The sequence below is a fragment of the Schistocerca nitens genome, chromosome 6, assembly GCF_023898315.1.
Source record: "Schistocerca nitens isolate TAMUIC-IGC-003100 chromosome 6, iqSchNite1.1, whole genome shotgun sequence".
NCBI lineage: Eukaryota > Metazoa > Arthropoda > Insecta > Orthoptera > Acrididae > Schistocerca > Schistocerca nitens.
The window spans coordinates 658,137,057-658,165,029 of NC_064619.1; positions in this window are offsets into that span (position 1 = coordinate 658,137,057).

Sequence of the window (27,973 nt, forward strand, 5' to 3'; positions counted from 1 at the left end):
CATATAAGCTGCATGTGCAGTTACTCACTTGACTATCTTTACTTATGTTTACAGGAATATGCAAAATTTTTTGTTAAGTTGTTACGATAAGTATCTCTGTCCGTAGAGTGCCAAGTAACTGGGATCTGCCAGGGCACAAACAAATTACGAAATGCACATGAATGCGTAATGTTTGCAACAATGATGTCACTTCTAATGATGGCAGCAACCAAGCAGGTCCGTCATAATTATGGATGTCTGCAATAAATACCTGTTCTTGAGTGGCTTAGAGAGCCACAATTACGCAGTGCTGTCTCAGTGAAAGGACACTGACAATACAAGCCGCTATGTCACCAAAAATGCAGTTTCTCCAAGTAAAGGTGTCAGTGAGATGAACACTGCACACACTGCTGCATGCTTCTACTACACTCTACGTTTCTATGTTGAGATGTTAGTGATGTAGACACTGAACACACCTCTACACACAGTTTATGACGTTGCTCCTCCTCTCATATTTCTACAGGTGTGCAAACTGCAAAACAATACAAAACTCCCTGTGCAATGAACATTCCCATTTTACAAAACAATAATACTCTACATGTTTTTCTTGTTATTTTTCAAAACTTTATGGGTTGATATTTTTATTTATTAAAAAGTGTCTAATTACTTAATTTAAAAGGCTCCCGAAATAGTCTCAAGATAATTGAGCCAATAATGAACAATCCTTCTAACATTAATAAAACTTCCACATCTTTATGTATTTTGTTTAAATATTTGAATATTTTTAGCAAGCGAGAAATGCTTTACTATACTTTTTGTAAAAAGAATATTTACTGTCTGACCTATATGTTTATAGATGTATATGTTTCATAATTAAGAATATTTAGCCTTTTGTCCTATTTGTACATAAGCCTGTCCAAATTCTTAAAGAACCTATGTAAGGAGTGTGTCAACTCTCCATTACAATGAAAACAATATAGCCAACATAACGCTATTCTTTGCATTGTGTAAGCACTCGGATATCGAAAGTAACAATTTGAGACCGGAACATGGGAGTGCGATTCTAAGCATTGTTGTGAGATGAGGTCTGTCTGCAAGAGTGGAAGAGTAGTGTCAGTCGAGTGCTCGGAGACAGAAGACGAGTCAAGCTGCCCTCACGGAGTTGATGGCAGATCTTACCAAACTCAAGGTCTGATTTCATTTATTTATTTTATTTACATGTCAAGTTCCGTAGGACCAAATTGAGGAGCAAATCTCCAAGGTCATGGAATGTGTCAGTACATGAACTTACAACATAAAAGTAATAACAGATAAAAATAAAAGTTCATGAACCTGAAAGAAAATCAGTCCATAAGTTTAAGCAAACGCTATCAGCAGTACAATGAGAATTAGCTTAATTTTTCAAGGAACTCCTCGACAGAATAGGAGTGACCCATGAGGAAACTCTTCAGTTTCGATTTGAAAGCGCGTGGATTACTGCCAAGATTTTTGAATTCGAGTGGCAGCTTATTGAAAATGGATGCAGCAGTATACTTCACACCGTTTTGCACAAGAGTTAAGGAAGTCCGATCCAAATGGAGGTTTGATTTCTGCCGAGTATTAACCGAGTGAAAGCTGCTTATTGTTGGAAATAAACTAATATTGGTAACAAGAAACGACAATAAGGAATATACATATTGAGAGGCCAATGTCAAAATACCCAGACTCGTGCACAGAGGTCGACAAGAGGCTTGTGGACTCACACCACTTATTGCCCGAACCGCCCGTTTCTGAGCCAAAAATATCTTTCTAGAATGGGAAGAGTTACCCCAAAACATAATACCATACGACATAAGTGAATGAAAATAAGCAAAATAGACTAATTTACGTGTCGAAGTATCACTCACTTTCGATACCGTTCGAATAGTGAAAATGGCAGTATTAAGTCTTTGAACAAGATCCTGAACGTGGGCTTTCAACGACACCTTACTATCTATCTGAGCACCTAGGAATTTGAACTGTTGAGTTTCACTAACCATATGCCCGTTCTGTGAGATTAAAACGTCAGGTTTTGTTGAATTATGTTTTAGAAACTGTAAAAACTGAGTCTGACTTTGATTTAACTTCGGTTTATTTTCTACAAGCCATGAACTGAGGTCATGTACTGCACTACTTGAAAATGAGTCAATGTTGCACACAACATCCTTTACTAGCAAGCTAGTGTCATCAGCAAACAGAAATATTTTAGAGTTACCTATAATACTAGAGGGCATATCATTTATATAAATAAGGTACAGGAGTGGCCCCAACACTGATCCCTGGGGCACCCCCCACTTGACAGTACCCCACTCGGATCCCACATCACAGCAATTATCAAAATTGTGAATAATGACCTTTTGCTGCCTGTTGCTAAAGTAAGAGGTGAACCAATTGTGAGCTACTCTCCTTATTCCGTAATGGTCCAACTTCTAGAGCAATATTGTGAGATCAACACAGTCAAATGCCTTTGTTAAATCAAAAAATACGCCAAGCGTTCGAAACTTTTTGTTTAGCCCATCCAGTACCTCAGAGAAAAGAGAATATAGCATTTTCAGTTGTCAAACGACTTCTAAAGCCGAACTGTAAATTTGATAGCAAATCGTGTGATATAAAATGATCAATTAACCTTACACACACAGCCTTTTCGATAACTTTTGCAAACACTTATGGCGTAGAAATAGGTCTAAAATTGTCTACATTATCCCTTTCTCCCTTTTTATAAAGCGGCTTTACTACTGAGTACTTTAATCGCTCAGGAAACTGACCATTCCTAAAGGAAAAATTACAAATATAGCTAAATACAGGGCTAACATGTGCAGCACAGTGCTTTAATATTCTTCTAGACACTCCATCATAACCATGAGAGTCCTTCGTCTTCAGTGATTTAATTATTGACTCAATCTCCCTCTTGTCTGTATCACAGAGGAGTATTTCAGACGTCAATTTTGGAAAGGCATTTGCTAAGAAATTTATATGGTTTCCTGTAGAAACTAAATTTTTATTTAATTCACCAGCAATGCTCAGAAAATGGTTGTTAAATACTGTACATATATCTGATTTATCAGTAACAGAAATATTATTACTCCGAACCGACCTTATATCATCAACTTTGTGCTGCTGACCAGACACTTCCTTCACAACTGACCATATGGCTTTAATTTTATCCTGTGAATTAGCTATTCTATTTGCATACCACATACTTTTTGCCTTGCTAATAACATTTTTAAGCACCTTACAATACTGTTTTTAATGCGCTACTGTAGCTTGATTGTGACTACTTCTAACATTTTGATATAATTCCCGCTTTGTTCTACATGATATCCTTATCCCACTAGTCAGTCAACCGGGCTGTCCATTACTGCTAGTACCCCGTTTAGAATGTTCTAATGGAAAGCAACTCTCAAAGAGCATGAGAAATGTGTTATGGAAAGCATTGTATTTATCATCTATATTATCGGCACTATAAACATCTTGCAACTCTTGTTCCTTGACAAGTTTTGAAAAACTCTTTATTACTGTTGGATTAACTTTCCTACGTAGTTTGTAATTAAATACGACATTGGTTTGAGTTCAAAAACCTTTTAGTGTTAAAATTTGTGCATCATGGTCTGAAAGGCCATTCACCCTTTTACTGACAGAATGCCCATCTTGTAATGAAGAATGAATAAAAATATTGTCTATGACTGTGCTACTGTTCCCCTGCACCCTAGTTGGAAAAAAACACAGTTTGCATCAGATCATATGAATTTAGGAGATCTGCCAACATCCTTTTTCTTGCACAATCATGTACAAAATTAATATTGAAGTCACCCCATATAACTACTTTCTGGTACTTCCTACAAAGTGAATCAACAACCCCCTCTAGCTTAAGCAAAAATGCGGAGTTAGGGGACCTATAAACAACAGCAATTAGAAGTTTAGTTTCACTAAATTCAACTAATGCTGCACAACTTTCAAATATCTGTTCAGTGCAGTGTCGTGATACGTCTATGGTCTCAAATGAAATACTGTTTTTTTCGTACAGAGCCACTCCCCCACCCCGCAAGGAACTCCTTGAGAAACAGCCAGCTAATCTGGAGCCTGGTAAAGGAAGCCTCTGAATTATCAAATTATTTAAGTGGTGCTCTGATATACCAATAATTTCAGAGTTAACATCTATTAGCAGTTCACTAACTTTATCTCTAATACCTCTTGTATTTTGATGAAATATGCTAATGCCTTTTGTACTTGGAAACATTACATCCTCTGGAGCCACGAGAGATTTAGATGGCTTAACTACGTTTGAAGGTGGAATTCAAATGGTTCAAATGGCTCTGAGCACTGTGGGACTTAACATCTGAGGGCATCAGTCCCCTAGACTTAGAACTAATTAAAGCTAACTAAACTAAGGACATCACACACATCCCTGCCTGAGGCAGGATTCGAACCTGCGACCGTAGCAACAGCGCGGTTCCGGACTGAAGCGCCTAGAACCGCTCGGTCACATCGGACGGCGGTGGAATTGAAGGCAAAATCGGTGGAATTGAAGGCAAAATCCGCAAGCATGGCTCATGAGCAGCTCAAAGAAGACATCTCGTCAGGAACGGCTGGGACCGAGGCTAATCGGCCACCGGCGCCCTGTGATATGAGACGGTGTCTACTGGTGACTCTGGTGGCCTCCTCTACCTTGGGTACTGACGAGCCCCTTTTTATTTGGCTCGTGTGACTGCGTCCCGAACATTCCGAGCCACTGATCACGTACACAGTGCTCTTCCGCTACCATATTTGGTTAGGTCTTGGAGTCCTGTCCCGCAGTCGCCATTGGCCTTCGGTCAGTAACGTAGTCAAGAGCGAACTCTTCCCTGTTTGTCGCCAGGCGCCGCGAAGTTGCTTTGCTATCTCCTTCAAAGACTGTGGCAATGTTCCTGGGCTCCCTTGGCCAGCCACAGTGGAACAATTCTCAACGTTTTGATTAAAGTATATGGAGGGCGGAAATGGGGTATTCAACACGTCACAAGGAGGATTGCCTTATCGCAGTCCAAGCACAGAGTCACACCTTCACATCTGCGCTTGCCTTCCGAGAACAAGTAATGGACTCGCTGCGACGTTCTGTGTCATCCTGCACCACTGGTTGGAGACTAATAGAACCTGGACTGGGGAATTACCGTCCCTTGAGTAGGATGTTGTTAACATCACAACACAAACGGCCGCCTTTGGTGTGATGCCGTGACCGGAAAGCATAGACTGTTCATGAATGGCGTCGCACTGTGCTCAGTGACCAATCGTGATCCTGTATTCCCTAGATGATCATCGTCGGCGAGCACGGCGGCGGCCTAGGTGAGGTCTCATTGGAGAGGCACAGACGCCGCATGGTGTGGGGAGTCATCGGGTAGGACTTCAAGTTAAGAGTAGTAGTGTTTTAGCGAAGAATAACAGCAAAAATTATGTCACAGACATCTTGTGTCACAATGTGTTACGTGATGAGTCATGCGACAGGACCATGTTCGTCCGCCGGCCGCGGTGGCGGAGCGGTTCTAGGCGCTACAGTCTGGAACCACGCGAGTGCTACGGTCGCAGGTTCGAATCCTGTCTCGGGCATGGATGTGTGTGATGTCCTTAGGTTAGTTAGGCTTAAGTAGTTCTAAGTTCTAGGGGACCAATGACCTCAGAAGTTAAGTCCCATAGAGCTCAGAGCCACTTGAACCATTTTGTGGGCGAGAGTTATCCTGTTGGAAAACAACCCTGGAATGCTGTTCATTAATGGCAACAAATCAGGTCGAATCACCACACCGACGTACAAATTTGCAGTCAGGGTACTCGAATAACCAGCTTTCCTCAGAAAACACAAGAGACCTCGACGCTGCCCTCCACTGAGCTCTTGCTTGACACCACTGAAGACATAAATGGCGGTTGTTTGAAATGCACACTACATGGTATCTGGCTTGGATCTGTCCTTGAAGCAACTGATTTGTAACAGTTCGTTGTGTCACTATGGTGCCAACTGCTGCTCAAATTACTGCTGCAGATGCAGTATGATGCGCCAGAGCCATACGCCGAACACGATGGCTCAGGTAGTGCCACGTGGCCGTTCGGTGCCCGTTCTTCCCGCGACAGTACATTCTCATGCCCACAGCTGCCACAATCATGTACATACCTGCCAAGTGTTTCTGAACTGTCGCAGAAGGAACATCCAGCTTCTCGTGCCCTACTACACGACCCCCTTGTCGCCTTAAAGGGAGTCTTGACTAACATCAACCCACCGTGTCCAATCTCATAGAAAACTAACGCTCACGACCGTTACAGTGTGTATTTAAAGCATACCTGATTTGTATCCCCATACTGGCGCTACTAGCACCACTCTTATGCGACTGGCGCGAAATTTGTATAGACATCTTCTTTCAGATGCAGGAACACGCCTACCAACTTTCGTTTATGTTGCACAGCTCTTTCTTGGTGTTGCGATGTTTTTCTCCATGGGTCTATCTGGGGTGGCCTGACTTCGCTGCCTCACCCTGTGTAGCAGCTGCATATGCAGTTCTCAAACACAAGAAATGTACAACTATCCTCCAGGTGTAAAACAGACATAGATTGGGCTTTACAGCTAGGTCATAGCTATCGCTCGCGCTGTCATCATAGAGGCTGCTGAAAATGAATTAGGTTATTATACTTGACGCCAAATCTGATAAGTATAGATCGATAGTATTACTTGTTACCTTAAGTAATGGAAACGAAAGTGTTTGTGAGTGATGTGGTTATTTCTCAGTGCGATTGTTGTTGGAGTTGGATGGAGAATATCAAATTGATGGACCTCCTCCTATTAAATTCCGCTTTCATAACTGTAAAAGGGAACAAATAAAACATTTTCTTTCATTGTATTATGTGTGGTTTCCTTTCTTAAAATTCTTACAGAAAATGTGCAGTCATTGTAGTTTACCTAGGTGGGGGTTAGATCGTAATGGGACTACTCTATTTTGTATAAACCTCTGAAACCGTCTTACTGATTGAGATACAATGACTGCACATCGTAATAAATTTTTAAATCACATTAGAAGTAAAAAAATGACTGGATAGAGGGGAAATAATTTTGTACGTTGTTATGGTCTTCAGTCCAGAGATGGTTTGATGCAGCTCTCCATGCTACTCTATATCTTGAACAAGCCTCTTCATCTCCGAATAACTATTGCAACCTACATCTTTCTGAATCTGCTTAGTGTGTTCACCTCTTGGTCTCCCTCTACGATTTTTACCCTTGACACTTCCCTCCGGTACTAAAATGGTGATCCCTTGATGCCTCCGAATGTGTCCTACTAAGATATATATATATATATATATATATATATATATATATATATATATATATATATATATATATTACTGTTGTTCTTCTCAGTTTGTTTGCAATACAGGGTGATTTTAAGAAGTATAAAACACCTCTTTGGAAACTACTGTAGTGAGGTTAATGAAAAAAAGTAATGACATTATTTTAATGACGGTGATTTATTTTCCACAATGTATATTAACATTATATATACAGGGTGAAGCGGAATTCGCGAACTCAGGTTTCGCAGTGCGACTCCTCACATGCCAGCGATAAAAAAATGTCTTTCACAAAGTTTCGTCTGGCGAGTATATCCGGCAGAAAAAGGACGTTAAAGAGGTTCCTCCGCATGAAAACGAACATGCACATCAATCAGGCAGATCTTGTGAAACAGCACTTCACCAACTTGTTGGGAAAGTGGAAAGTGATCAAAACTTTCAGAAATTACTCTCTGTATCTTCCTGGATATTGAAGGAGCTTTTAGCGATACGACCTACCAATCCATGGTTAGAGCTGCAGGGGAGCTGTTTGGATGTGGGTTAAGACCATGCTGAGTAGGCGAAAGGTAAAGTCCGTCATGATGAATGAGAAAATGGTGATCAACACCACAAGAGCGTGTCTGCAAGGAGGGATTTTGTCTCCACGACTGTAGAACCTAGTGGCGAATGAAATCATCAGAGAGCTACTCACTAGAGGTTACTTTTACCAAGGACGTGCAGACGATACAGTCATAGCAATACTTGGCAAATGTGCAAGTAATAACGTCAGAACAATGGCACAGTGCGCTCATAACATTGTACATAAATGGTGCAGAAAACAGGATCTAAGAGCCAGGAATGCTGTTGTAGTATCATTCACAAAAAATCATATCCAGGACATGTACTGGAATCTCAATGTCGTCGACAAATTTCTACAAGTAGGGCGTGGGATGGGGGGAGGCGAGGCGAGGCGGGGTTTGGGGGTGGGGGTGCGGTGCGGTGGGGGAGGGGGTAGTGAAGTATCTAGATGTGAACAGCAATAAGATAGAGCAGCCTCTTGTCTGTTTGGAAAATTTCGAGAGCTCTGAAAAGACAGCCATCCTGTGCCTGTCTGAGCACTGCATAACCACAGGATTACGTAAGCTACAAGTAAGAGATTACACTACTGCAGCTTGTACATACAGAAATAGCATGGGAAAAGGAGGAATTGTTATATACATTAAGACAGAATACAAGTTAAAAACATCGAGATAAGTAGATTTTGTAGTGATCAGCACATAGAAGTGTGTGCTAGTGAATTTATGCTGAAAAATAGTTCACTTTTAATTGTAACAGTATACAGTTAATGGTCTGTGGTGATTTCAATGTAGATTTTCTAATGGATTCTGATAAGAAAAACTATCTGGAAACCTTATTTGGATCCTACACATCGGCCTCAGTAATTAACTTTCCAGCACTGGTGGATAAGGACAGTAGGACACTAATTGATAATGTTTTCTTTGTTGAAGCTCAAAGCAAAAAGATAAATGTTTACTCAGTAACAAATGGTTAGTTAGGATAAATAACACCGCTTTACAGTACAGAAACTCATCAGTGGGAATCAGTTAAAATAATTAAAGACTCCGGGACAAATTTCCTACAGAATAGCTTACAGGAGATGACATGGAATGTAATTTATAATGAACCAAATCCTAACATAAAACTCAATCTGTTTCATGAGAAGTTCATATCATTATTTGAAAACAGCTAGACACAATTAAAAAGCCATGTATAAAACCATGAATCACTAGAGGGGTTGAAGTTTCTTGTGAAAGCAAATGGGAACTGTATCTTTTGGCAAGAACAACAACATATTCTGTAGCAGTTGCACACTACAAAAACTACTCAAAATTGCTAAGAAATGTTATTACACATCACTACATGCACATAATGTCATAAATCAGTACTTCTAACAACAGAGTTAAGGCTGTATGGAATTTAGTGAAATAAGAGACAGGATAGCCACCCAGAGAACGAGACAACAACGTTACTGAACTGAATGGAAGGGCTATAAATGATGTGTCACAGGTAGCAAATGCATTCAATAATCATTTCTTAAATGTAGTAGCAAGCATAGGGACAAACAGTTCAAGAGCAAAGTCATAGCAGTATGTTGAAAGTGTAACTTCCATAAAATTCAATCATCTGAGTGTATCACCAACTTTTCCTGCTGAAATTAAGAAAATTATACATTCTCTCAAAAATTAAAGCTCACCTGGTTTTGATGGTGTTTCCAATAGTGTACTAAAAATTTGTTCCCGTGTAATAAGCCCAATCTTATCAGAAATATGATATGCATCCCTAACTCGATGCATTTTTCCAGAGAGTTTAAAAAGCTGTTGTTAAACCCTTCTTTAAGGAAGGTGATAAGAGAGATGTGAATACCTACTGAGCTGTTTCACTGATGACATCTTTCTCTAAATTTTTTGAGAAGATGATGTATTAAAGAATAGCACCTCACCTTAGAAGCAATAGTATTCTTAGCAAGTAATAGTTTGGGTCCCAGAAGGGTTGCCCTACTGAGAATGCCATTTACACGTTCACTCACCAGATTTTACAAGCATTAAATAATAAAATAGCGACCGTTAGTATTTTCTGCAACCTCTCTATGACATTACGGCATTCTCCCAAGTAAAGTGACGTTTTATGGGACTGGTGGTATAGCCAACCAAAGGACAATGCCATATCTAACCAAAAGCATGCAGAAAGCTGTATCAAGCAATATAATCCAGGGAGGTAACTCTGATTGGGGGAAATCGCATATGAGGCTCCACAAGATTCAATCTCAGGTCCACTACTGTTCCTCATGTATGTAAACTATCTTCTGTCTAGTATACAACAAGCAGAATTATTTCTTTCAATCCAAGCATACATACAGAAACAGAAGAAATGGTGAATAAAGTTCTTAAAAGTATCATTGGTTTTCTGCGAATGGTCTCACCCTCAGTTTTAAAAAGACACATATTCAGTTCCGCACATTTAGAGGTACTACACCAACGATAAGTGTAACACATGGTGAGGAAATAATAGAGTGGAAACTTCAAAATTCTTAGGGCCCTTATTGATGAGAATTTAAATTGGCAAAACATTTTGGAACTCCTAAAACAACTTAGTTCAGCCACATTTGCACTTAAAGTCATTGTGTATCTTGAAGAGTGCAAATCAGTAAGCTGACATATTTTCATTCAGTAATGTCATATGGAATAATGTTCTGGGGTAACTCATCTTAAAGAAAGAAAGTCTTAATTGAGCAAATACGTGCAGTAAGAATAATATGTGGTGGTCACCTCTGTTTAAGGAGTTGGGCATTCTGACTACTGCTTCACAGTACATTTATTCCCTCATGAAATTTGTTGTAAATAGTCCACTACAGTTCAAAATAAGCATTGACATATGCAATTACAATACCAGAAGGAAAAATGACATTCATTACTCCATATTAAGGTTGTCTTTAGTGCAAAAAGGGGTGCACAATGCTCCAACAAAATTTTTTTATCACTTACCCAATGATAATAGAAGAATCTCCGTTACTGTAACGTGTTACTAACTGGCATCTATATACCTTTGTGTAAAAAAATACTTATAAATGCTCAGAATGTAACCAAGTGTACAAATTAATTTGCAATGTGATTGTAAAATGACTCACTCCACATCACCATGATGTATCATGGTTCCATACATAAAGAGTGTATATCCCAAGGCAAAGGGCGTTCTTATGCGCACTACTGGGGCCTATGGTAAAAATTGGGGTCGAAACCCCAGCAGTATGTAGTGAATATACACCCCTGTAGTAAAACCTACAGTATTGTGGAATAAAATATAAGAGAAGATGGCTGCTAAGGAGCTTGAGAAAGTACAGAGACTGGCCTCCTTAGCCTAATAGGCGGAATTAGGGTGGAGGTCATGCTAGACATGCTACCAATACACCTTTGGGTTACAATGGAAACAGTGGCAGAGGCATACAGGTAAAAACTAAGAACAACTGGAAACCTTTAGGATTTCCAGAATTCCACACCAACTTCCAGGTGCTTCAATAAACTTTCCAGAGTGTCCGCCCCCGGTAGCTGAATGGTCAGCACGACAGAATGTCAATCCCAAGGGCTCGGATTCGATTCCCGGCAGGGTCGGAGATTTTCTCCGCGCAGGGACTGGGTGTTGTGTTGTCCTAATCATCACCATTTCATTTCCATCGTAAGCCGCCGAAGTGGCGTCAAATCGAAAGACTTGCACCCGGCTAACGGTCTACCCGACGGGAGGCCCTAGTCACGCGACATTTTATTTATTTTCCAGAGTAACAATTGGAAGTATGGAGCAATGGAAAAACGAACCACAATATTATGCAGGAGACACGTCTGATGCCGCGCGGGATTAGCCGAGCGGTCTCAGGCGCTGCAGTCATGGACTGTGCGGCTGGTACCGGCGGAGGTTCGAGTCCTCCCTCGGACATGGGTGTGTGTGTTTGTCCTTAGGATAATTTAGGTTAAGTAGTGTGCAAGCGTAGGGACTGATGACCCTAGCAGTTAAGTCGCATAAGATTTCACACACATTTGAACATTTTTGAACAACACGTCTGGTTTACTGACGAGTCGAAAACAACTGAAGGTGCTGCGAGCAGCATATATGGAATAGAGCCTAGATTAGAGAGAGCAGTCTCTTGGGGAAGCTAGTCATGGTATTCCAGGAGGAAATATTGGCTGTCAGAGTGTGCGCAGCTGAGAATATGCGTTCCTGCTACAAAAATTGGAGCATCTCAGCAGCTCGGGCAACGAAGCATATCTGCAATCTGTGTGATGAGTTTAAAGATCTTTGCATAATGCCATGAAGCCCATGGTAGGTTATGGGAAAGCAACCACGTAAACCTGATGTGAGTCCCTGGTAACTCAGGAATCGGTAGAAATGAAAAAGCTGACAGGTTGGCCAAGACTGGAGCGATGGCTGTATTTGTTGGATCCAAACCCGTCCTAGCCATCCCTAAGATGATGATAAAATCAAAATTACTGTGCTGGATCAGTAGGCAGCACATAGAATATTAGATTTAGGTTAATTTTTTAAGAGAAAATGTGCAATCCTAGGCTTCAGCAGGAATCAGATTAAACTCAAAGGTGGATTAATGAGTAGCCATGTGAACTTTAGGTAACCCCTGCAGGGGGTGGATAGAGACGAAGAAAACCAGAAGTTTAGATCGTGTGGTAAGGACGATGAAACTGCACCACATTTAATCTTCCAGTGCACAGTGTTGATGGCAAAAAGACACAAAATATTCGGGTCACGAATCTTGAAGAAATTGTGTGTAAAAAAGAACAAATGAAGGGTCTCCTACTACTCTTTAAGCATACTGGCTGGCTTTGCTAGAGTGACAGGAAGAGAAACTGCACAATGAAGTCAGTTTAGGATTGGGCAAAAATGGACTAAGACCACTGTTGTTTTGTTTCCCTGTGCAAATCAAGCCACATAAAGCTGAAGATCGATAGTGACGCCCAGGTATTTAGCAGTGGTTCCCCAAGACAGTGCTGTCCCCCAGACATTCACTGGCATCATGTCCACAGGAACCTGTCTTCTAGCGACGACCAGAGCCTCCATCTCCAAGCCACTGAATTTGAGTCCCCGCTTCGCCTCCCACTGTATGAGGAAGTTGCTGTCTCGTTGCTGGCTGTGATGAAGGTTGACAGTGGGCTGACGTGTTGTTGGTGACAGGGTATTTGATGACAGGGTGACAAGTCATCTCGGCCGGCCGGTGTGGCCGTGCGGTTCTAGGCACTTCAGTCTGGACCGCTACGGTCGCAGGTACGAATCCTGCCTTGGGCATGGATGTGTGTGATGTCCTTAGGTTAGTTAGGTTTAAGTAGATCTAAGTTCTAGGGGACTGATGACCATAGATGTTAAGTCCCATAGTGCTCAGAGCCATTTGAACCATTTTGAACAAGTCATCTGACTCCTCCACCGGGAGACATGTCTGGTGTGTCATACACGACATTAGTGATAGTAATAGAGTCATATGACAGGAATCTCTTATCGCCGAACGTAATTTGAATGTCTTGTAAGTGAGTGAGATATACCTCCCTGCCTGATTTAGGTGTTCGTACGAATGTGGATGTGATCGCTCCCAAGGAAATGATGAAAACATAATTGTTTGTCACATAAGCTGGAACAAATGAACGCAACAGTTTCTCTGTGCTCTGTCAAAACCTGTGTTTTTAACGTTTGTGAAGTCGCGTTCCATTTTGGAAATTTTGACTCTTGAATTCCTTTGTTGTAACATATTTCACATATGTTTATTTGTTGTTTTCATTTCTGCGAGACGTGTATGTGGTACATCGCCTGCTCTCACTATTCATCACATTTATTTGCGACGGTAACATATTCTTACCACATGACTCATATTCTATAACCAGTGTGTAGTCCGCCCCCGGTAGTTGAGTGGTCAGCGCGACGGACTGTCAATCCTAAGGGCCCGGGTTCGATTCCCGGCTGGGTCGGAGATTTTCTCCCCTCAGGGACTGGGTGTTGTGTTGTCCTAATCATCATCATTTCATCCCCATCGACGCGCAAGTCGCCGAAGTGGCGTCAAATCGAAAGACTTGCACCAGGCGAGCGGTCTACCCGACGGGAGGCCCTCGTCACACGCCATTATTATTATTACCAGTGTGAAGTATGACAACGGCCAAGACTACAGAAAGAGAAGGGGCATTTCAATGACCGGACGGACAGTTCATAATGTTGTAAAAAAGAAGATGACACGAGGGAGTTTTGAACTCAGCTCGTTCGGCTTACAGTCTAACAATGCGGCCACCGAACCACGTCGGTGTGGCTGTTCAGATGGTTTTGACATTGCAGTTGTTAAGCTTGGACCGTTCACTGTATTTTGCTTTTTTTCACAGTTCAGTACACCTTCTTCCCTTTTTCATGCTTGGTCTGTGTTCATTTTTTGACAGGCTATCCACTGGGCCATCTTACCACCAAATGTGAGGGGGGGGGGGGGAGGGCGGTGTGTGAGATGGGGACTTTCCCTTGTCAGATACGCTAATTCTCTCACTACATACTGTAGTAAAATTAGGTCAGACGTCAGTATACGTTAAAGTTGTACTAACAGTAAACCTATTTTGTGGGTTTCTGAATGAGTTATGGTATGTTAAGTTATGCATTTATCATATAGTAATGCATTTAGCCACTGAGAATCACAAGGGCCTAAAGCACATCACCGTCGATTGTGAGACTGTAACATTTATTCATGCATCTGAAATCTGTGCTGTAGTACCATATTGTATGCAAGAACATTCACGAAAATCTGTATCACTGGTTTCTCTGAGATTCACTGTATAACCGTCCTTTTAGAATTGTTAGAAACTTAGTCAGCCCGTGTCGTAATTTTGAAATGAGAGTTCGTATGAATATCGAATAATAAATATTTCGCGTGAAGCGCCGTTGCGACAGAGGCAAATGTTAATTATGGAAACTAAGCCACTGAGTAATAAAAGTAACGTTATTAAGGAATACGCCGGTCTGACTATGCACAATAGGAGGGCACATACATTCGCGAGTGAGTGGTTAAAAATAAGAAATTGAAAATTGGTGGGGAGGTCTTATGGGACCATACTGCTGACGTCATCGGTCCCTAAGCTTACACACTACTTAATCTAACTTTAACTTACGCTAAGGACAACTCACACACCTATGCCCGAGGCGCCTAGACCGCACGGCTTCAAAATAAAACTTAATACTGTAAGGGAAATGTCTCATAAGTATAGTTATGTCGGTACACACACAGTTGTATGCGAACGTACGATCAGGATAGATGTATGTACAGTCTATCATTTCCCGTGAGCTGGGTAACAAGGAATTGTGGTTAAAATGCATTTATTCACCTGACAAAGAAACAAGTCGGGCTTCGTAATTAAATGAAAAGAAAGGCTGCAGGTTCTGAATGTCGCGGCAAATATGATCCAAACATTGAAATTGACATTGGCGGCCACGAAGAAAAAGAGATGAACGCATTCACGTACCTCTATTGTTGAGCAGCACCGTCGTGAAGATCGTCGCCTCCATCTACATTCTCCATGCAAAATTAAAATAATAATAACCTTCCAGAGTTACAGGAGCTGGGATCCATAGTATCGTAAATGAGAAAATCGTATTGTTTCAGAAGTTGTTTTCGTTATTTAGCACAATTTCACTTGATTTTGACGAGCACTTCGTTTATTCATCTTATCATCAGGACATGAGAACAACGAAAGGTACACTATGTGATCAAAAGTATCCGGACACCTGGTTGAAAATGTTGGCCCACCCTGGCCACATTGTCACTCCATACAACGTTTTTCCACTGTTCAATCGTCCAATGTTTATGCTCCTTACACCAAGCGAGTTGTCGTTTGGCATTTACAGGCGTGATGTGTGGCTTATGAGCAGCCGCTCGACCATGAAATCGAAGTTTTCTCACCTCCCGCCTAATTGTCATAGTACTTGCAGCGGATCGTGATGCAGTTTGGAATTCCTGTGTGATGGTCTGGATAGGTGTCTGCCTATTACACAATACGAGCCTTTTCAACTGTCGGCGGTCTCTGTCATTCAACAGACGGGGTCGGCCTGTACGCTTTTGTGCTGTACGTGTTCCTTCGCGTTTCCACTTCACTATTACATCGGAAACAATGGACGTAGGGATGTTTAGGAGTGTGGAAATCTCGCGTACAGACGTATGACACAAGTGACACCCAATCACCTGACCAAATTCGAAGTTCGTGAGTTCCGCGGAGCGCCCCATTGTGCTCTCTCACGATGTCTAACGGCTACTGAGGTCGCTGACATGGAGACCTGGCAGCAGGTGGCAGCACAACCACCTAATATGGAAAACGTATGTTTTTGGGGGCGTCCGGATACTTTTGATCACATTGTGTAACTATTACTAAAACTAATAAACGAAGAGCGTAAATCTTCTTTTGTTCATCAGTGTTAAATACTTGCCCGCATCTCGTGGTCGTGCGGTAGCGTTCTCGCTTCCCACGCCCGGGTTCCCGGGTTCGATTCCCGGCGGGGTCAGGGATTTTCTCTGCCTCGTGATGGCTGGGTGTTGTGTGATGTCCTTAGGTTGGTTAGGTTTAAGTAGTTCTAAGTTCTAGGGGACTGATGACCATAGCTGTTAAGTCCCATTTTTTGTTAAATACTTTTCAAATTAGTGTTTGGTATGAGAGTCGAATGATTATCTATACATTTATCAATAAGAAAAAGTTATTAAATTCCTTTATAAGCATTTTCGTGTTCTATTGTTTCTCGTATTAACATGGGGACGTGCCGGAAAGTAATGGCTCCGAATTTTCTCTGTGAAAATTAGAAAAGCTTTTCGAATAAAAAAATATTATTATGGTCCTACATTTTTATTTTTCGTGTCTACATATTTATTCATCTACATTGTCACCTTGGCGACGAACACGTTTCCTCCAACGAGAGACCAGTTTGTCGATACCGTTACTGTAGAACGTTTGACTTTGTTGATGGAGCCACAGTCTCGCCTCTGCTTGCACCACTTCATTACTGTCAAAATGGAATCTTCGAAGGCGTCTGTAAGTTTTCGAAGTAGATGAACCTCTGTCACACACGATGAGATTAGAATCACCGTTTCCTTCATTACGAGCACAAACAACCCACAATCTCGTATTACTGATGTCGACACAATCATCACAATACACAGCTTTCATTCTTCTATGGGTGTCAATTGAAGGGACGTTTTCTGCGGTTAGAAACTCGATTGCAGCATGCTGTTTCTCACGCACTGACATAGCCGTGGTACACACACCGCCGTGTTACGTGCTACAGTTGTGAGGCCTCTTGTGACAGACGGTTGCAACTTGCGTCAGCGAAGAGGGGAAAGTCGACGGAATAATATGCATGACGAGTAATACCTCAACCAAGCTCGCCCCGCTAGCAGCGCGGTCTAACGCGCTGCTTCCTGAGCGGGAAGGCGTGTTGGTCCCCGGCACGAATCCTCTCGGCGGATTAGTTCCGAGGTCCGGTGTGCCGGTCAGCCTGTGGATGGTTTTTAAGGCGGTTTTCTCTCTGCTTCGGCGAATGCGCGCTGGTTCCCCTTATTCCGCCTCAGTGACACTATGTCGGCGATTGTTGCACAAACACTGTCCCCACATACGCGTACACCATAATTGCTCTACCACGCAAACATTTGGGGTTACACTCGTCTGGTGTGTGACGTTCCAGGGGTGGTCCACTGGGGGCCGAACCGCACAATAACCCTGCGTTCGGTGTGGGGCGGCGGTGGGGTGGGTGGACTGCTGTTGCCTGTTGTGGGGTTGCGAACCACTGAGGGCTACAGCAGGAGGCGGGACGAAACCTCTCTGTCGTTTCTAGGACTCCAGTTCAACACACAATACCTCAACCGATATTGAGAACAGAATAAAAAATTCGGAGTATTGATTTTCAGCACGCCCTGTTCTGGATGTATTGTACTAATAAGCTGAAGGTAATTTATGATGAAGTAGCAGCAACCAGTTGCTTTTATAGGCATTTATTTTTCCATTATGACATTTAAAGATGCATAACAGCTCATTTTCAGATGTTTACATTTATTTATGTGTCTTGAACATTGTTACTTTACGAACGACGTTGCAATATTTTACGACGGAAGTTTTAAAAAAAGGGTGTCATGAGTAAAGTTACAATGTTCGCTACCTGTAAATGAATATATACCTATGAAGATGAGATGAACATAAAATGAATGTAGTCTCAAAAACACGTTTTAAGGCATAATCTATTGGCGTGGCGTGTCAGGAAAGTGGTGCATTCGATTCGGTGCGTTAAGGACGCTACAGTTTTGACTTTATGCGCTAGGAGCGCTGCTGTCGCGTCACGTGACTAGGCGACAAGCGAGCGTAAGGAGGCCCGTGGGTCACCAAAGGTTGGTTGCCCATGCCTGGTTTAGTACAATGGTCGACAATACACAAATCTGTGAGAATTCTGTAGTAAATAAAAAATCTGTACCACAGATTTCCGGACGGCGCCAAGGCCCTCACATTGCAGGCGCTTATGCTGCGTTTGAAGACACCACTGAGTTTACCATGTTGTGTGGCTATCTGCACAAAAGCGAAAGAGACGTGTGGATTTGACGACACACGAAACAAAACTGAGCACAGCGAAGACAACACAAAATGGTGACAATAATGCCAGGGTACACCATAGGGTAAGGTTGGTAGCGGCCTGAAGCAAATAAATATCGACCCAAAGTCGATGATCACCGTCTTGCGACCTTTGTCGATTCCGCTACACCCATCAGCCTCTGGGCTGAGTGTCTTCCAGTTCCGCGCGGTAAGTAGGCGTAGTCAGCAGCGGATGGCGAAAGGAATACAAGGCGAGAGCTAGGTGGCTGCCACCGAGTAGCTATCGATCTCACTCATAGCTGCTGGCGGCAGGGTGAGCACCATGCATCCGTGGACGATCTCTTACCTAGCATCCAGTACCACCTCACAACGTTGCGCTACTACCAGCAACGCGATCCTGTAGGATAAACATACTACAACTAAGAGCACTCGCCCCACTGTCGGGGGAGGACATGCCGGGATAGTGAGTTATATTCAGGGCTGGTTATCTGTTGCGGGCAGCTGTGATGCCAATGCAACATTCCCTGCAAGACAAACTGCCTATTGGCTTCTGTCTCGGGTTCTTCGGCCGACGTTCATCATTAGATGAACGTCGGCCGAAGAACCCGAGACAGAAGCCAATAGGCAGTTTGTCAACAAGTGGCCACGAAAGCCTTAACAATTTTGTATTCCCTGCAAGGCAAGGCCACGCTAACTGTCATTGAACCTCAGCAGCAAACACCAAGTACTTAATCGCTGTCCGCAGCAACAAGCTGCCATTTACTCCACAAATGACCACTCGGTGCATGGCAGTAAGTTCATCGTACCAATAATAGCGACATCAGTCTTGCTCCATTCACTAATATAGCCAAGGGGAAAACGATTTTCTGTACGAGACCACACGTGCCACACTCCCTCCTCTCGTGTTCTCGTGATCCCTGCACCGGGCAAAAAATGAGTCACCCTGTACTGGTTGCCCTGAGAAGAACAGTATTTATTCATATGGAATTACGATTAGTGCAACGAATTAACACTTCTTGAATGACATACATCAAACTGTACAGAAAAAAAAAACATTTATCATCCAACGTAATTACATTTACAAAACAATATCGATTTATTATGTATATCGTACTTTCTCCTACGTTAAAGTTATTAATAACTGTGAAAAAGTCAACTGATTTTATGTACACTACTGGTCATTAAAATTACTACACCACGAAGATGACGTGCTACAGACGCGAAATTTAACCGACAGGAAGAATATGCTGTGATATGCAAATGATTATCTTTTCAGAGCATTCACACAAGGTTGGCGCCGGTGGCGACACCTACAACGTGCTGACATAAGGAAAGTTTCCAACCGATTTCTCATACACAAACAGCAGTTGACCGCCGCTGCCTGGTGAAACGTTGTTGTGATGCCTCGTGTAAGCAGGAGAAATGCGTACCATCACGTTTCCGACTTTGATAAAGGTCGGAGTGTAGCCTATCGCGATTGCGGTTTATCGAATCGCGACATTGCCGCTCGCGTTGGTCGAGATCCAATGACTGTTAGCAGAATATGGAATTGGTGGGTTCAGGAGGGTAATACGCAACGCCGTGCTGGATCCCACTGGCCTCGTATCACTAGCAGTCGAGATGACAGGCATCTTATCCGCATGGCTGTAACGGATCGTGCAGCCACGTCTCGATCCCTGAGACAACAGATGGGGACGTTCGCAAGACAACAACCATCTGCACGAACAGTTCGACGACGTTTGCAGCAGCATGGACTATCAGCTCGGAGACCATGCCTACGGTTACAATTGACGCTGCATCACAGGCAGGAACGCCTGCGATGATGTACTCAACGACGAACCTGGGTGCACGAATGGCAAAACGTCATTTTTTTCGGATGAATCCAGGTTCTGTTTACAGCGTCATGATGGTCGCATCCGTGTTTGGCGACATCGCGGTGAACGCACATTGGAAGCGTGTATTCGTCATCGCCATACTGGCGTATCACCTGACGTGATGGTATGGGTTGTCATTGGTTACACGTCTCGGTCTCCTCTTGTTCGCATTGACGGCACTTTGAACAGTGGACGTTACATTTCAGATGTGTTACGACCCATGGCTCTACCCTTCATTCGATCCCTGCGAAACCCAACATTTCAGCAGGATAATGCACGACCGCATGTTGCAGGTCCTGTATGGGCCTTTCTGTATACAGAAAATGTTCGACTGCTGCCCTGGCCAGCACATTCTCCAGATCTCTCACCAATTGAAAACGTCTGGTCAGTGGTGGCCGAGCAACTGGCTCGTCGCAATATGCCAGTCACTAATCTTGATGAAGTGTGGTATCGTGTTGAAGCTGCATGGGCAGCTGTACCTATACATGCCATCCAAGCTCTGACTCAATGCCCAGGCGTATCAAGGCCGTTATTACGACCAGAGGTGGTTGTTCTGGGTATTGATTTCTCAGGATCTATGCACTCAAACTGCGTGAAAATGTAATCACAAGTCAGTTCTAGTATAATATATTTGTGCAATGAATACCCGTTTATCATCTGCATTTCTTCTTGGTGTAGCAATTTTAATGGCCAGTAGTGTAATTACTTACTCTGACCTCGATCCTGGATGAGGATAGGCGTGAGAGGCATTTGCAAGTGTACTTACGTTGCCTTTTCGTTGAATATATGTGTTTATTTGCTCTTAAAACCTTCATCTATGCATCTTTAGCGTCCTTGCATGTTAGGAGACTAATATATTTTTTACAGAATATCAGAACGCGCACGCAATATATCGCGAGCCTATGACTGATTGTTGTCGGCCATTTGCACGGCCACAACGTCTTATTTACATATTGCTAATATTAAACGCCTCCCCCCATGAACCATAGACCTTGCCGTTGGTGGGGAGGCTTGCGTGCCTCAGCGATACAGATAGCCGTACCGTAGGTGCAACCATAACGGAGGGGTATCTGTTGAGAGGCCAGACAAACGTGTGGTTCCTGAAGAGGGGCAGCAGCCTTTTCAGTAGTTGCAGGGGCAACAGTCTGGATGATTGACTGATCTGGCCTTGTATCACTAACCAAAACGGCCTTGCTGTGCTGGTACTGCGAACGGCGGAAAGCAAGGGGAAACTACAGCCGTAATTTTTCCCGAGGGCATAAAGCTCTACTGTATGGATAAATGATGATGGCGTCCTCTTGGGTAAAATATTCCGGAGGTAAAATTGTCCCCCATTCGGATCTCCGCGCGGGGACTACTCAGGAGGACGTCGTTATCAGGAGAAAGAAAACTGGCGTTCTACTGATCGGAGCGTGGAATGTCAGATCCCTTAATCGGGCAGGTAGGTTAGAAAATTTAAAAAGGGAAATGGATAGGTTAAAGTTGGATACAGTAGGAATTAGTGAAGTTCGGTGGCAGGAGGAACAAGACTTTTGGTCAGGTGAATACAGGGTTATAAATACAAAACCAAATACGGGTAATGCAGGAGTAGGTTTAATAATGAATAAAACAATAGGAATGCGGGTAAGCTGCTACAAACAGCACAGTGAACGCATTATTATGGCCAAGATAGACACGAAGCCCACGCCTACGACAGTAGTACAAGTCTATATGCCAACTAGCTCTGCAGATGACGAAGAAATTGAAGAAAGGTATGATGAAATGAAAGAAATTATTCAGATAGTGAAGGGAGACGAAAATTTAATAGTCATGGGTGACTGGAATTCGGTAGTAGGAAAAGGGAGGGAAGGAAACGTAATAGGTGAATATGGATTAGGGGTAAAAAATGAAAGAGGAAGCCGCCTGGTAGAATTTTGCACAGAGCACAACTTCATCATAGCTAACACTTGGTTCAAGAATCATAAAAGAAGGTTGTATACATGGAAGAATCGTGGAGATACTAAAAGGTATCAGATAGATTACATAATGGTAAGACAGAGATTTAGGAACCAGGTTTTAAATTGTAAGACATTTCCAGGGGCAGATGTGGACTCTGACCACAATCTATTGGTTATGAACTGTAGATTAAAACTGAAGAAACTGCAAAAAGGTGGGAATTTAAGGAGATGGGACCTGGATAAACTGAGTAAACCAGAGGTTGTATAGAGTTTCAGGGAGAGCATAATGGAACAGTTGACAAGAATGGGGGAAAGAAATACAGTAGAAGAACAATGGGTAGCTTTGAGGGATGAAGTAGTGAAGGCAGCAGAGGATCAAGTAGGTAAAAAGACGAGGGCTGGTAGAAATCCTTGGGAGACAGAAGAAATATTGAATTTAATTGATGAAAGGAGAAAATATAAAAATGCAGTAAATGAAGCAGGCAAAAACGAATACAAACGTCTCAAAAATGAGATTGACAGGAAGTGCAAAATGGCTAAGCAGGGATGGCTAGAGGACAAATGTAAGGATGTAGAGGCTTATCTCACTAGGGGTAAGATAGATACTGCCTACAGGAAAATTAAAGAGACCTTTGGAAAGAAGAAAGCCACTTGTATGAATATCAAGAGCTCAGATGGGAACCCAGTTCCAAGCAAAGAAGGGAAAGCTCAAAGGTGGAAGGAGTATATAGAGGGTCTATACAAGGACGATGTACTGGCGGACAATATTATGGAAATGGAAGGGGATGTAGATGAAGATGAAATGGGAGATACGATACTGCGTGAAGAGTATGACAGAGCTCTGAAAGACCTAAGTCGAAACAAGGTCCCGGGAGTAGACAACATTCCATCAGAACTACTGACAGCCTCGGGAGAGCCAGTCCTGACAAAACTCTACCATCTGGTGAGCAAAATGTATGAGACAGCGAAAACCCTCAGACTTCAAGAAGAATATAATAATTCCAATCCCAAGGAAAGCAGGCGTTGACAGATGTGAAAATTACCGAACTATCAATTTAATAAGTCACGGCTGCAAAATACTAACGCGAATTCTTTACAGACGAATGGAAAAACTGGTAGAAGCCGACCTTGGGGAAGATCAGTTTGGATTCCGTAGAAATATGGGAACACGTGAGGCAATACTGACCCTACGACTTATTTTAGAAGCTAGATTAAGAAAAGGCAAACCTACGTTTCTAGCATTTGTGGACTTAGAGAAAGCTTTTGAGAATGTTGACTGGAATACTCTCTTTCAAATTCTGAAGGTGGCAGGGGTAAAATACAGGGAGCGAAAGGCTATTTACAATTTGTACAGAAACCAGATGGCAGTTATGAGTCGAGGGACATGAAAGGGAAACAGTGGTTGGGAAGGGAGTGAGACAGGGTTGTAGCCTCTCCCCGATGTTGTTCAATCTCTATATTGAGCAAGCAGTAAAGGAAACAAAAGAAAAATTCGGAGTAGGTATTAAAATCCATGGAGAAGAAGTAAAAACTTTGAGGTTCGCCGATGACATCGTAATTCTGTCAGAGACAGCAAAGAACCTGGAAGAGCAGCTGAACGGAATGGACAGTGTCTTGAAAGAAGGATATAAGATGAACATCAACAAAAGCAAAACGAGGATAATGGAATGTAGTCAAATTAAATCGGGTGATGCTGAGGGGATTAGATTAGGAAATGAGACACTTAAAGTAGTAAAGGAGTTTTTCTATTTGGGGAGAAAAATAACTGATGATGGTCGAAGTAGAGAGGATATAAAATGTATACTGGCAATGGCAAGGAAAGCGTTTCTGAAGAAGAGAAATTTGTTAACATCGAGTATAGATTTAAGTGTCAGGAAGTCGTTTCTGAAAGTATATGTATGGAGTGAAGCCATGTATGGAAGTGAAACATGGACGATAACTAGTTTGGACAAGAAGAGAATAGAAGCTTTCGAAATGTGGTGCTATAGAAGAATGCTGAAGATTAGATTGGTAGATCACATAACTAATGAGGAGGTATTGAATAGAATTGGGGAGGAGTTTGTGGCACAAGTTGACTAGAAGAAGGGATCGGTTGGTAGGACATGTTCTGAAGCATCAACGGATCACAAATTTAGCATTGGAGGGCAGCGTGGAAGGTAAAAATCGCAGAGGGAGACCAGGAGATATATACACTAAGCAGATTCAGAGGGATGTAGGCTGCAGTACGTACTGGGAGATGAAGAAGCTTGCACAGGATAGGGTAGCGTGGAGAGCTGCATCAAACCAGTCTCAGGACTGAAGACCAGAACAACAACAATATTAAACGCCACAGAGCCACGCTAGTAGCTTACAAAGTTTGAATTTTAATTATATTATTTAACTTAAGTGCCATTTTAATTTATTTGCGAAAGTTAAAAGATTAATAGTAGTTTTCATTCAGTTCTTGTGTTTGCCGCATAACGGCTTTTATCCCAGCTACGTAAATTCACAAAAATTAACTCACTACGAAATGATAAGTGATAAATATGGCACACAGTAATATTTCTCTACGCGAACCCATGACATTAAAGAAGTATTAATTCCATTGAAATTTCAATGCAAAAAAAAAAAAAAAGAAACCTGAGATGTTTTGTTACATGCGAGCTAGTACGGTGCTTCACACCGCTCCTTACGTGTTTCATATTGCTGGCATTAAACCTTCATATAATATTTCCTCAAAAAGTCTGTGTAATTTGCCCGTGATAAGTTGTGTTGTCTCTTTAGTGTGTGTGGCGTTATTTGATGTGTAACTATATGTGCCTACAAGTCACACAGTTTAATGAACTGCACATGTGCACACAAACCACACCATCTGATGTAGAGAACGGAGCACAATACACATAATAAAAACAAAACAACTCCCAGGGGACATGACGCTGCCGCGCGGGATTAGCCGAGCGGCCTTTCGCGCTGCAGTCATGGACTGTGCGGCTGATCCCGGCGGAGGTTCGAGTCCTCCCTCGGGCATGGGTGTGTGCGTTTGTCCTTAAGATAATTTAGGTTAAGTAGTGTGTAAGCTTAGGGACTGTTGACCTTAGCAGTTAAGTCCCATAAGATTTGACACACATTTGAACATTTTTTGACATCACGCTACAACCGTGTAACTCCACCCATAGTCTTGGTAATGACCTCATTTCGGTGTGGAAAGAGTGCAATACTTTCTTCAGGTATGCCATATCACACCGAAGCGTCTCACTGATGATCTCGTAGCTCTAAAAAATTACAGGGATTTTTATTGCTACGTTTCGCGCACTGTCCCAGACATTTCTTTGCAAATCGAGAGCGGACGATGTAGCTGGCCAACCGAGGTGCAGGTGCGGTACGGTGCCTGATTGTTCGTCAAACCTCGAACATGTACGTGCAGCCATGTGATCACGACTATTGCCATATTGGAAGATGTGCGTGTCTGCAACATACATATAATGATGGCTAGAAGAAACTGCCCTCGTGGTTTGCAAGAAAGATGAAATAAACACTTGTTTCAAGTTCACAGTAGCCTGCAACAGTGGCCCAAATCGTGGCTCGAAAAACATCCACAAAACATTAAAGAACCACCTCTAGTCTGAACTATAAGGCGCAGGAAAAGGAAAAAAATGAAAAAAGTAAGCTAACTTAAATATTTCAAAAGTAATCGCCATAACTTCAGACATTTCTCCCACTGCGAGACAAGAAGGTCAGCTCCTTCATGGAAAAATGTTTGCAGTTACCTAAGGAACAACGATTGTATCCAGGGGTGCACCTCTTCGTCCAAAGAAAATCGTTGGCAACGAATATGTTTCGTCAGGTTCACAAGTACATGGAAATCGCATGGAAGAGATCGGGACTTTATGGAGAATGAGTAAGCTCTTTCCAGCGAAGCTCCTGCCGGTCCACATGTTGTCGAGGCTGTTTCGCCTAAGCTAGAGCACTTTCTTTCCTCAAGCGATTTCCACATTCTGGGAACCCTGAAGAAAGACATTCGTGGCCGTCGATTTGCTTCGGATGTAGAGATTGCACGCCTGGGTACAATCATGGTTACGTAGGCAAGCGCAAACATTTTACAATGAAGGAGCTAATTGGCTTTTATCTCAGGAGGGTATGACTGCCTCAGAAAAAAGTTATGCCCCTAGAAGTGCAGGAGAAAAGGAAAAGAAACTTACAAAATCGAGTCAAATTTATGTAGAACTTGGCAGTACGAGCCACTTGCATGACGTTTCACCGCTTCTGGCCTGCATGCCTGCACTGATACTATTTCCAAGCGTGTCATACATGTGTTGTATCCTCTCTTCACGCAAGCTGATCCACTCCTACCTGAAAGAAATAACTCCCATTTGACTCCTACCTGAAAGAAATAACTCCCATTTGACTGTACAACAGGTTTTATTTCGCAATCTAGAATTCGACTCTAGGCCATTATCAAGTTTAACAACTGCAACAGATTAAGGCACAATAAAAGTACAGGTATCAGACAAAGTATCTGAACAGCAGCAGGGCAAACAGTTAAATCAATGTATGGGCTGCATGATTTGTTGTATTACTTAAGTATTATAAATCATTAGACTTGAGTAGAATACTCGTCAAAACATGTATCTTCGGTCATATAAACCAATTTTGTCGAAATAAATGCGACAACATTTGTTTAATATTATAATTTAATGGCAATTAGCATAACGATATGGTTGTGAAAAAATTGACGACCAAATCACAGGTTTTAAACTTTGCCACACAGTGTTTAAGCAGCCACTGTCATGAACGTAAGTGAAAAAGTCGTTAAAGATCATCACAAAGGCGTCCCAATTTGCACCATGCGATCTGTGGTATGCCATGGGAACAGGTAGTGGGACTCTTTATTATACAAGCTGGTTACATTATCTTTGAAGTGGGCAGAGGATGCCTGTGTTAACATAATATGGCGTGAAGATCCAACTTTCCAGTCTGCATGTAAAAACGCCACTTACACCAGCGTAATTAAAGATACATAAAAGTACAAGCTTGCAAGAGTGAAATATTTGATATAGGGTGAATTATAAAATAAACAGTTCTACATTGCCATGAGTTACAACCTTGTTTAAAAATTATTGGTTAGCTACATAAAATAAATGGTCCCGAACATCGTTGGAATTTAAAACCTTTTACATAAAAGCATCAGTGATTGTTATAAAAGACCAAGTGTATAATCGTACAAAATAGGGAAAAAAGGGGGGCAGTAGGGGTGGGGAGAGGGACTGGTGCATAGTGAATCAGGATGGTGCACATTAGTATTAACAGCAATGAATCAGAGGTATTAAATAAACGAGGGGTGGCGAGTTATTGATACTGGATGGAGGAAAGATGGGGTAGTCAGATTAAGTTGGTGAAGTGGGGGGTGGGTGGGGGGTGGGAGGGGGGGGGAAGGTGGGACAGCCAATGTTCACAATGCTTACAGTGTTACCTATATACACACACTTATAGTGCCATTTTATTTACACGGGTGTTTAAAAAGAACGGTTACCCTCTTACTGTAAGAAGATTAACGGCTGTAGTAAGTGTAATGGTTCAAATGGCTACGAGCACTATGGGACTTAACATCTGAGGTCATCAGTCCCCTAGAACTTAGAACTACTGAAACCTAACTAACCTAAGGACATCACACAGATCCATGCCCGAGGCAGAATTCGAACCTGCGACCCGAAGCTATCGCGCGGTTCGAGACTGAAGAGCTTAGAACCTCTCGGCCACAGCGGCCGGCAGTAAG